This window comes from Schistocerca cancellata, chromosome 3 (assembly GCF_023864275.1).
Source record: "Schistocerca cancellata isolate TAMUIC-IGC-003103 chromosome 3, iqSchCanc2.1, whole genome shotgun sequence".
Classification (NCBI taxonomy): domain Eukaryota; kingdom Metazoa; phylum Arthropoda; class Insecta; order Orthoptera; family Acrididae; genus Schistocerca; species Schistocerca cancellata.
Window position 1 is genome coordinate 132,027,639 of NC_064628.1, and position 12,856 is coordinate 132,040,494.

The 12,856-nt window shown below is 39.1% G+C and overlaps 1 protein-coding gene across 3 annotated transcripts in view; it reads right to left on the reverse strand.

Moving 5' to 3' along the window:
- Nucleotides 1–12,856, reverse strand: part of LOC126174750 (breast cancer type 1 susceptibility protein homolog) — a 278,180-nt gene that overhangs the window by 121,276 nt on the left and 144,048 nt on the right. The gene's annotated exons all lie outside the window — the stretch shown is intronic.

A 12,856-nucleotide genomic window follows, 5' to 3' on the forward strand; every position in this document is an offset into this window, starting at 1 on the left:
ATGACACTAGAATTTCTGTGCATGTCTATCACCTGCTGTCCTAAACAGAGTAATTTCTCTCTACCTTTCCTTCTTTCCTGTTTCTCCTTTAGCAACTTGCAGCAGAACATCAGTAATTGACACTGTTTTGTATGTGCACACTGTGACTGCAACTTGTAGGTTAGGGTCTTTGATAACAGATCAAGCACTGTATGTTTATTTGCTTAGTGTTTTCATCTTCATGCTGCATTATGCCACTGAATATCTGCCATCTGTTTCAGGGAAAAAAGATTCAGATTTGTACAGACACTTTACACACTTGGACATTCTCTTCCCAGAGGACTAATGGAACAATACACATAATGTTACCAAACGTTGTGGAACACAACTGTTCATGAAGGCAAAACTAAAGATGGATTAATAATGAAGGGAAGAGAGTAAAATGGTGCAGTGAGCCATTCTTCACCTATTTTCTAACTACATATAAGATCTGTTTTGGGGACATGGCACTGAAAGCTAATTTACCAAATTGTGTGACTCTTACTAGCAAATATTGAATGTCGTTCTGGGACTTGTGTGTCACATTTAAATCACATTCTGTTCATCCTATTGCTACTCTCTAAAGAAAAACAGTGCACAAGGTTTATGTTGGTATTTGACCACAAACATGGTGTTCTCAACTAGCACGTAATCTCCATACACTTCACTGGCTCTACTCCTTTTTGCAGGAAACTCGGTTTGGTATGACAAACATGCAGATAAACTTAAACACCCATCCGATCACCAACTTGTAACATCATCAAAAAATCTTTCTTAGGGTAGAGAATACCCCCTATATGCCTTTCTTCATCATTACTGACGGAAGAGAGACTTGCTCTGCACAGTCAATAGTACAAAATACCTCTGAAAACACATTAAAAGTTGTATTATCCATCTATGAAGTACTGCAGCTATAAGACAGGCTAAACATCTTTGAGTTCTGCATTAATCAAATTTAGACATTCTTTTATTTCGATAACCAGCAGAAGGCTCTAACGGTGAAGTTATTGTCCAAATATTAAGACTTAAGATACACACTACGTTTAATAAAAATAGGCCTCACTTTGCCATATGTTTATGATGATTCCTGTCGACAGACTATATTAGGATAAACAGCTTTGTAAACTTCAGTCTCAGTAGAAAGGTAGAACAGCCACAGGCTTAGACTTATTTATTTTTCTTCAAAGTCTAGAAGTAAATAATAAATATTAATGCTATGTGCAACCAAAGAGGAGAAACTTTTTATCAACTTTCAAGTAATATTTACAGGGTGATTCAAAACTCATATCCCACAGGACAAAGAGGGTGAACCAGAACACCACCAACAAACGCTCAAAGGTTGTAGTGTGGACCAAAACGAGGAAAAACTCTCTAGTAAACATGGTTTCTAAAATGCATACCTTAAGTGCTACTAGCACTCCATCTTCGATTCTGTGACACAAACGTCTTCTACTGCAAGTTTTTTGCTTTCCATATTTTGAGAGATGATAATATGGACAAAAACAAGAAAAAATGTCCATTAAACAATGGAGCTAAAGTGCATATGTTACGAGCTATGAGCACTTGTTTAGTTGACGAGATGTGTTTCACAGTAGCACAGATGAATAAGTAGTGCTCATAGCTTGTAGGGTATGCATTTTAGAGATCATTTCTGCTGGAAATTTTTTCTTGTTTTGGTCCCTACTACCAGCTCTTAAAACATGGAAAGCAAAGAACCCAGATTAGGGCCACACACAAAAAATAACACATTGAACTTTGGTATGTGTTGCTGAAGTATTTCAATAATCAGTGATGAAACATAGAATTTAAGAACTCTCATGATTGTTATAAAGATTTGAAGTTCGAAACTAAAAGTAAATATGTAACCGTAATGCTTAGAAAGAACTCAAGGCATACTAGCATAGCAGTTTGGAAAGTTATACACAGTTTTAGAGATTGCAAGGACAAATCACTTTAGTAACCTTACCATCAACCATAAAGAGATTATAATAAAATCTCTATATCTGACTGCAAATGTTTTTAACGAGTATTTTTCTTCTGCTGGAAAATCCATCAGTGACCAATTTAACAATCTTCATAATAGGTATGAGGATATTGCAGTTAAATGCAGCAAAGAGAAAAAGTGCATAGCATAGTCACAAAAAAGCTCAAAATCAAGAGGCTATGATGGTCTGCCTATAATTACATTAGAAATGTGCCTAGACAACATGCCTGATGCCATGGCTAAAACAGTAAATAATGTAACTTTGTGAGGTATCCATTCTTCCATGAACCCAAGTTCTGCAAGGTTTGCAGAAGAACTTCTGTGAAGTGTGAAAAGTAGAAGAAAGGTGGCAGTTTTTCTGACTTAATTGTGCCTGGGTAATTCAATTGGTAGAGCACCTGCCAGTGAAAAGCAAAGGTTCTGGGTTAGAGTTCCAGCTCAGCAAACAGTTTTAATCTGCCGAGAAGTTTCAAATCAGTGTCATGTGACAGTTTACAGCAGCAGTGACTGCTCAAGGGCAGTTGGGCACCTTCAGACAGATGTGAGCAAATGCCTTGAACAAAAGCAGTCAATGGTTTGAAAACAATAATACTGGCTAGTGACTTGCTCAAGACAGTAAACATAATTGTAAACACAATGTTGGAATTATGCCAATTATTGTAAAGAATGTGTCTAACAGAAAAAGTAAACCAATTCAACCTAAATAAAAAGTACTAATGTTTTATTGGATTTGTGGAACATGAAATTTGTTTTTACTCTCATTTGTAGAAATATTTTGTTTCAAGATTCAATGCTGCTGCAAGACACAGAACACTCATCAGTGTTGGATAGTGATGCTGGGACCATTCTGCTTAATTCTGTCACACCCGTTAATAAACTAGTCAACAAATTTAAGCTTTTTTCTGCATCTGGTTTGTAAATGGGTGGATTTACCTAATTTTGAAGTGCTGAACTGACTCGTAAAATCAGTTTTTCTTCAACACATCACATTTCCAAGCTATACAGCTGAATCAAAAACAGTACTGGCGAACATGGACACAATTAGCTCTTTATTCGCACGAAGTAATGGCCACTATCGACAGGGGATCTCAAGTTGATTCCGTATTTCTAGATTTCCGGAAAGCTTTTGACATCGTTCCTCACAAGCGACTTCTAATCAAGCTGCGGGCCTAAGGGGTATCGTCTCAGTTGTGCGACTGGATTCGTGATTTCCTGTCAGGAAGGTCGCAGTTCGTAGTAATAGACGGCAAATCATCGAGTAAAACTGAAGTGATATCAGGTGTTCCCCAGGGAAGCGTCCTGGGACCTCTGCTGTTCCTGATCTATATAAATGACCTGGGTGACAATCTGAGCAGTTCTCTTAGGTTGTTCGCAGATGATGCTGTAATTTACCGTCTAGTAAAGTCATCCGAAGACCAGTATCAGTTGCAAAGCGATTTAGAAAAGATTGCTGTATGGTGTGGCAGGTGGCAGTTGACGCTAAATAACGAAAAGTGTGAGGTGATCCACATGAGTTCCAAAACAAATCCGTTTGAATTCGATTACTCGATAAATAGTACAATTCTCAAGGCTGTCAATTCAACTAAGTACCTGGGTGTTAAAATTACGAACAACTTCAGTTGCAAAGACCACATAGATAATATTGTGGGGAAGGCGAGCCAAAGGTTGCGTTTCATTGGCAGGACACTTAGAAGATGCAACAAGTCCACTAAAGAGACAGCTTACACTACACTCGTTCGTCCTCTGTTAGAATATTGCTGCGCGGTGTGGGATCCTTACCAGGTGGGATTGACGGAGGACATTGAAAGGGTGCAAAAAAGGGCAGCTCGTTTTGTATTATCACATAGTAGGGGAGAGTGTGTGGCAGATATGATACGCGAATTGGTATGGAAGTCATTACAGCAAAGACGTTTTTCATCGTGGCGAGATCTATTTATGAAATTTCAGTCACCAACTTTCTCTTCCGAATGCGAAAATATTTTGTTGAGCCCAACCTACATAGGTAGGAATGATCATCAAAATAAAATAAGAGAAATCAGAGCTCGAACAGAAAGGTTTAGGTGTTCGTTTTTTCCCGCGCGCTATTCGGGAGTGGAATGATAGAGAGATAGTATGATTGTGGTTCGACGAACCCTCTGCCAAGCACTTAAATGTGAATTGCAGAGTAGTCATGTAGATGTAGATGAAATTACAAGAAACACAAAATACATATTCAGGTTTTCAGTAAATACTATTTAATTTCTACCACATGGATGTGACAACAATGTTCTTCTTTTGTTTGTCATTTCATTACTCTCCCTAACAAGACCCCAGCAGTACACATCTATCACCGAAGTGTTTCAGTGACCTGGATAACAGTGTTCCATCACATCAATAACTTGGTGAAGCATTCACACTGCTCATCGCTTATGGCTCCCAAATGACGTTCTACATCCCATGATCTTTTGGCTGTGTAATAAGACCTTTCACAATCGAAACATAGGTATCATTTCTTCTTCTTTTTCTTCTGCCTATGGCCCATTCTGGTCCCACCATCTCATCCTTTGTTTTTCCATAGCTATATAAACCATTACTAGTTCAGGATGACTTTGTGATGCACAAAGTACAGCAGAGCCACGGTATTTTGAGGTTCCATGTAATTCAAGCTGTTCTCAGGAAACTTGAAATTTTACTTAAAACTAGAGTAAAAACACATTTTCATACTTTTCTGTGTGTACATTTTAGGCTCTTCCAAATGACTTTCATTTTGAACTTTCTCTCAGTTTTCTAAGTACAGTACACATGAAACTGTCTCACTTAAGGCTTTTATTCATAATGCACACAAATAACCTTGGCCTCAGACTGCTAATGCATTTAAATTACATGTGGACAGGTATCATTAGGTTTTGAGGAGTGCACTTGCTCTTTGTCTGGCAAATCTTCACTAACTGGGACCGCCTGACAATCAGTTGTACAGTGCATACCGTGCTTGTTGTTACCCCTACTGTTGTGCATACTCAGCAATACAGTACACCTAAGTAGTAATACAGTAAACATTTTACAACATTGGCTGACCATTTTTGTGTGTACTGTAGTTGGTTGCATTGTAACATCTGTAATGCAATTGGATATTGGCATACAAGCAGAGACAAAATTGAGAAGTTTGCATGAAACATGCGTTCTATTTCATCATTTGAACAGAAATCAATGAAAAAATCTGAAGATGAAAAAATGAGTGAAGCTATGTTCATTTCGTTTGCTCAACAAAGACAGAAAGGAAATTCAATTTTAGGGCCTATTCCACAAGAAAGACTTGTATTTTTTAGAAATGAGTAAAAGAAATGAGACGACAATTTTACTGCAATTTCAGCATGATTAGATTGATGGAGGAAGCAATACAGTCTGTGGATTTCAAACTGTTAATCAATTTTTTGAAAAATTAAGAAAAACTACACAGGAAGATTTTGATCAACTGTATAACTGTGCTGAAACACGACTAAATTATAAAATGCTTCCATCTAAAACTACAGCCTCAAAAGAGGAAAAGGCTCCCCTGAGTTACAAAAAAAAAAAATGTAAAAAGAGGTTAACAGTTCTTGCTGCCTTGCATGCAAGTGGAGATCATAAACTGAAGCTGCTGGCAATAGGGAAGTCTGCTAAGCCCAGAGCTTTAAAAAACATCACTGTTTCTGCACTGCCCATCAAAAATCTGCTTGGATGGTCAAAAATATTTTAAAAAAAGGGTTTTTTGAAGATTTTGTTCCAGAGACCAAAAGATATCTAAAGAAAAAGTGCTTGCCTTTCAAAGCAATCTTAATGCTTGATGATGCTGGTTCACACCCTGATGAGGAAGAATTATAATGTGACAGTATTCGTGCTTTGTTCTTACCCCCTAATGTGACGAGTTTAATACAGCCTATGGATCAAAACATTTTACAATGCTTGAAAAAAAGTAATTTCGTCATTTGCTTCAGGTTCTTCTACAAAGAACAGAAGTTGAAAGAACCATCAAAAAATTTCTAAAAAGACTATGATAAAAGACTTAGTTTACTGGACAGCCGATTCATGGTCTGAAATAAAGGCAAAGACACTAAAAAAGTCTTGGAACCAAATTGTACAAAATGAAACGAATACATACAGTACAGACGAAGGTGACCCAATGTTGGCAGAACTGATGAAAAAGCATGATGGATGTGTAAATGTGAATGAGAGTGATGTTTCAGAATGGATGAACAGTTTGAAGTGACCTATCTTGCAATTCCAGAATGAGATTTCCACTCTGCAGCGGAGTGTGCGCTGATATGAAACTTCCTGGCAGATTAAAACTGTGTGCCCGACTGAGACTCGAACCCGGGACCTTGGCCTTTCGCGGGCAAGTGCTCTACCATCTGAGCTACCGAAGCACGACTCACGCCCGGTACTCACAGCTTTACTTCTGCCAGTATCTCGGGGGCTGTGGCTAAGCCATGTCTCCGCTATATCCTTTCTTTCAGGAGTGCTAGTTCTGCAAGGTTCGCAGGAGAGCTTCTGTAAAGTTTGGAATGTAGGAGACGAGATACTGGCAGAAGTAAAGCTGTGAGTACCGGGCGTGAGTTGTGCTTCGGTAGCTCAGATGGTAGAGCACTTGCCCGCGAAAGGCAAAGGTCCCGGGTTCGAGTCTCGGTCGGGCACACAGTTTTAATCTGTCAGGGAGTTTCATATCTTGCACTTGTTTAAATTGTTAGTGACTGAAGGCAAGGAAATGTCTGAAGAAACTGTACCAGTGGTCACTCACACCAAAGGTTTGGCACAGCTAAATGTGGCACTGCATTACCTCAAGCAGCAAGCAGAAGTTACTCCAATTGAGACCATGCTTCTTGAAGATGGCGTGACATTCATGCTATATTAAAAAAAAACATATTCTAATGTAAAACAAAGGACTATGGACAGTTTCTTTAAAATGTAACTTATACTTTTGCAAGTTGGAAATGTGTGCCCATATATGTACATATAATGCAGGTATGTTTATGTTGTTTTTTTTTTATTTATTGTTTTAATCATAATTGTGTTAATTAAACATTTATTCATGATTTACCCATTGATTTAGGGATATTTTCATATTATCCAAGTTTTTTTGTAATTCAAGGTAGCTCAGCCCCAATTAGCTCAAATTACTGGGGGTCTACTGTACATGTTCTCTCCATTTTTCTTTGTATTGTGTTGCATTTTGAGTTATTTGTTGCATCCCTGATTCCTCCTTATTACTTAGTTTCTAATTTTGTCTTTTCCTTGTTGAGCCTTTCACAGAGCTTAGAAATTTCATTTATGATGTTTCAGTTGTCATAAATCTTTATTTTTCAGCGTTCAATTTACTGACGCATATAATAAAGTGAGAACTACCAGGACTATACAAAATTTCAGTTTTCTCTCTTTCCTCGTTTTACCCTTAAGTGTTCTCTTAATTGTGCCACATCTACACTGGTAAGTATTAGTTTTTTCTGTATATTCATATCTTGGCCGTGCAATATGTCACATACTAAATACTTGAAATAGGCTACCTGTTCCATCAGTTTGAATAAGGACTATATTTGTTCATATTGGGTGAATACCTAGAAATGCCATGATTTTTGTTTTATTTATGCCATTAGTAATTTATCTTCACTGTCTTGTATGATAATTTGATCAACTAAGGATAACATCATTTTAATATGTTTATTCCTCCCAATATTTATGCCTGATGGTGCTCTATCTCTTTTCCAATCTTTGATAGTGTCAACTGTGTAGAGAATCCAAAGAAATTCTGGTCACCTGTAAAGGCAGTTAGTGGCACTGAAGTTAGTGCCCAGCCATTTACGAATGAGATAGGAACTAAAACTGAGAGTAACAAAGCAATTCTTAACTCTTGTTTTCAAGTGTTTCTTTACAAAGGAAAACCCAGGCGAATACTCATATCACTGAAAAGATGAGCAAAATGATAATTAGTATCAGTGGTGTCAAGAAACACCTGAATAAAACTGAACAAAGCTCCAGGGACTGATGGAATCTCTATCAGATTCTATTCTGAATGTTCTACATCCTGGAGGACCTCCTCACTATGAATCAGTTGGAATGAAAGTAAATCTAATCTAATCTAATCTGCAGCAGAGTTAAGTCCTCTTGTAACTACACTCTATTAGGGTAGTTGAAGAGATCCACAAACCTACCATCCAATATCACTGACACAGATTTATTGCAAAATATTAGAACATACTGGAACACGTGAGGCAATACTGACCTTACGACTTACCTTAGAAGAAAGATTAAGGAAAGGCAAACGTACGTTTCTAGCATTTGTAGACTTAGAGAAAGCTTTTGACAATGTTGACTGGAATACTCTCTTTCAAATTCTAAAGGTGGCAGGGGTAAAATACAGGGAGCGAAAGGCTATTTACAATTTGTACAGAAACCAGATGGCAGTTATAAGAGTCGAGGGACATGAAAGGGAAGCAGTAGTTGGGAAGGGAGTAAGACAGGGTTGTAGCCTCTCCCCGATGTTATTCAATCTGTATATTGAGCAAGCAGTAAAGGAAACAAAAGAAAAATTCGGAGTAGGTATTAAAATCCATGGAGAAGAAATAAAAACTTTAAGGTTCACCGATGACATTGTAATTCTGTCAGAGACAGCAAAGGATTTGGAAGAGCAGTTGAATGGAGTGGACAGTGTCTTGAAAGGAGGATATAAGATGAACATCAACAAAAGCAAAACAAGGATAATGGAATGTAGTCGAATTAAGTCAGGTGATGCTGAGGGAATTAGATTAGGAAATGAGACACTTAAAGTAGTAAAGGAGTTCTGCTATTTGGGGAGCAAAATAACTGACGATGGTCGAAGTAGAGAGGATATAAAATGTAGACTGGCAATGGCAAGGAAAGCGTTTCTGAAGAAGAGAAATTTGTTAACATCGAGTATAGATTTAAGTGTCAGGAAGTCGTTTCTGAAAGTATTTGTATGGAGTGTAGCCATGTATGGAATCGAAACATGGACGATAAATAGTTTGGACAAGAAGAGAATAGAAGCTTTCGAAATGTGGTGCTACAGAAGAATGCTGAAGATTAGACGGGTAGATCACATAACTAATGAGGAAGTATTGAATAGGATTGGGGAGAAGAGAAGTTTGTGGCACAACTTGACCAGAAGAAGGGATCGGTTGGTAGGACATGTTCTGAGGCATCAAGGGATCACCAATTTAGTATTGGAGGGCAGCGTGGAGGGTAAAAATCGTAGAGGGAGACCAAGAGATGAATACACTAAGCAGATTCAGAAGGATGTAGGTTGCAGTAGGTACTGGGAGATGAAGCAGCTTGCACAGGATAGAGTAGCATGGAGAGCTGCATCAAACCAGTCTCAGGACTGAAGATCATAACAACAACAACAACATTAGAACATATTCTGAGCTCCAACATAATGAGGTACCTCAGACAGAATGGTTTTCTCCATGCCACCCACCTCCGAAAATATCGATCTTCTGAATCCGAACTTACATTTTTCTCACATGACATATTGAAAACTTTGGAGCAAGGCAGTCAGGTAGATGCAGCATTTCTTGATTTCCTTAAAGTATTTGACTCAGTACCACATCTACACTTATTGTCAAAACTACACTCGCATGGATAACAAGAGAAATTTGTGACTGGATTGAGGACTTTTTGCTAGGGAGGACACAGTATGTTATCTTGGATGGAGAGTCCTCGTCAGATGTAGCAGTAACTTCAGCTGTGTCCCAGGTAAGTGTGTTGGGAGCCTTGCTGCTCATGCTGTACATTAATGACCTTGAGAAAATATTAATAGTAATCTCAGACATTTTGCAGATGGTGCCACGATCTATAATGAAGCACTGTCTGAAAGAGTATTACATCAGATCTTAATAAAATTGCAAAGTGATGTATAGACTGACAACTTGCTTTAAAAGTTCAACATTGTAAGACTGTGCGCTTCACAAAATGAACAAACATAGTATACTATCAATGAGTCACTGTTGGGATTACACCAATTAGTACAAATACCTGAATGTAACATTTTGCAGGGATTTGAAATGGAATTATCAAATGGGCTCAGTCGTAGGTAAAGCATGTGATAGTTTCAGTGTATTGGTAGAATACTGGGGAAATGCGATCAGTCTACATACAAGACTGCTTACAAATCACTTGTGTGACCCATTCTAGAATATTGCACCAGTGTGTGGGCCCTGAACCAAATAGAACTAACAGGTACTGTTGAATGTACACAGACAAGGACAGCACAAATGGCTGCTGGTTTGTTTGACTGATGGGAGAGCATCACAGAGATACAGGAGAAAGTGAACTGATAGGCTCTTGGAGATAGATGAAAACTATTCCAAAAAAGGCTACTTACAAAGTTTCAAGAACTGGCTGTAAATGATGATTCTAGGGAAATACCACAACCCCTAGTTATGGTTCAAACAGGGATTGTGAGGACAAGAGTAGGTTAATTACAGAACAAAAAGAGGCATTTGAACCATTATTCTTCCAATGCTCGATATGTGATGGAACGAGGAGAAACACTAATAATTGGTACAATGAGGTGTACACTCTGCTACGCACTACACAGTGGTTTGCAGAGTGTGGATGCAGATTAACGTTGCTGCAAGCTACATGTTGGCCACCACATAGAAACTGGTTTCAAAGTCGCCACTGTGTGCATTTCAACCTTGGCTGACCAGAACCCCCCAATCATCACAAAGAGTTTTCCATCCTACACCTAATATACCAACCACTTCCTGTAACATCTCACAAGGGAACATCCCCATCGCATCCCCCTCAGATTTAGTTGTAAGTTGGCACAGTGGATAAGCCTTGAAAAACTGAACACAGATTGATCGAGAAAACAGGAAGAAGTTGTGTGGAACTATGAAAAAATAAGCAAAATATACAAACCGGGTCGTCCATGCGTAAGATAGGCAATATTAAGGGCAATGTGAGGCGAGGAGCTCCGTGGTCCCGTGGTTAGAGTGAACAGCTGCGGAACGAGAGGTCCTTGGTTCAAATCTTCCCTCGACCGAAAATTTTAACTTTTTATTTTCAGTTTATGTGAAAAACTCTTATGTTTTCATCACTTTTTTTGGGAGTGATTATCACATCTACAAGAAAACCTAAATCGGGCAAGGTAGAAGAATCATTTTAGCCATTCGCCAAGTGTACAAGTTAGGTGGGTCGACAACATATTCCTGTCATGTGACGCATATGCCGTCACCAGTGTCGTATACAAAATATCAGACGTGTTTTCCTGTGGAGGAATCGGTTGACCTATGACCTTGCGATCAAATGTTTTCGGTTCCCATTGGAGAGGCACGTCCTTTCGTCAACTAATCACACGGTTTTGTGGTGCGGTCGCAAAACACAGACACTAAACTTATTACAGTGAACAGAGACGTCAATGAACGAACGGACAGATCATAACTTTGCGAAAATAAAGAAAGCAAAATTTTCAGTGGAGGGCAGATTTGAACCAAGGACCTCTCGTTCCGCAGCTGTTCACGCTAACCACGGGACCACGGCGTTCCTCGCCTCACGTTGCCCGTAATGTTGTTGGCTGACCAGAACCCCCCAATCATCACAAAGAGCTTTCCATCCTACACCTAATATACCAACCACTTCCTGTAACATCTCACAAGGGAACATCCCCATCGCACCCCCCTCAGATTTACTTGTAAGTTGGCACAGTGGATAAGCCTTGAAAAACTGAACACAGATCGATCGAGAAAACAGGAAGAAGTTGTGTGGAACTATGAAAAAATAAGCAAAATATACAAACCGGGTCGTCCATGCGTAAGATAGGCAATATTAAGGGCAATGTGAGGCGAGGAGCTCCGTGGTCCCATGGTTAGAGTGAACAGCTGCGGAACGAGAGGTCCTTGGTTCAAATCTTCCCTCGACCGAAAATTTTAACTTTTTATTTTCAGTTTATGTGAAAAACTCTTATGTTTTCATCACTTTTTTTGGGAGTGATTATCACATCTACAAGAAAACCTAAATCGGGCAAGGTAGAAGAATCATTTTAGCCATTCGCCAAGTGTACAAGTTAGGTGGGTCGACAACATATTCCTGTCATGTGACGCATATGCCGTCACCAGTGTCATATACAAAATATCAGACGTGTTTTCCTGTGGAGGAATCGGTTGACCTATGACCTTGCGATCAAATGTTTTCGGTTCCCATTGGAGAGGCACGTCCTTTCGTCAACTAATCACACGGTTTTGCGGTGCGGTCGCAAAACACAGACACTAAACTTATTACAGTGAACAGAGACGTCAATGAACGAACGGACAGATCATAACTTTGCGAAAATAAAGAAAGCAAAATTTTCAGTGGAGGGCAGATTTGAACCAAGGACCTCTTGTTCCGCAGCTGTTCACGCTAACCACGGGACCACGGCGTTCCTCGCCTCACGTTGCCCGTAATGTTGCCTATCTTACGCATGGACGACCCAGTTTGTATATTTTGCTTATTTTGTCATAGTTCCACACAACTTCTTCCTGTTTTCTCGATTGATCTGTGTTTAGTTTTTCAAGGCCTATCCATTGTGCCAACTTATAACTAAATCTGAGGGGGGTGCGATGGGGATGTTCCCTTGTCAGATCCATTCCCACTCCTCTCCCATCCGAACCCCCGTGACTATCAATGCAATATTTCTCAACACAAACATCCACATGTAATTAAAAGGACCTTTGCCCTACAACACAACTCCTCCCAATACCCATCAGCATGTATTCCTAAAATGTAATTTATTGTTGTCCTAGCCAACTTCATTCTTACCCATAAACATTTTACCTTTGAAGGTCAGTCCTACAAACAAATCAAGGGGATTACATTGGGAAACAAATTGCTCCATCCTATGCA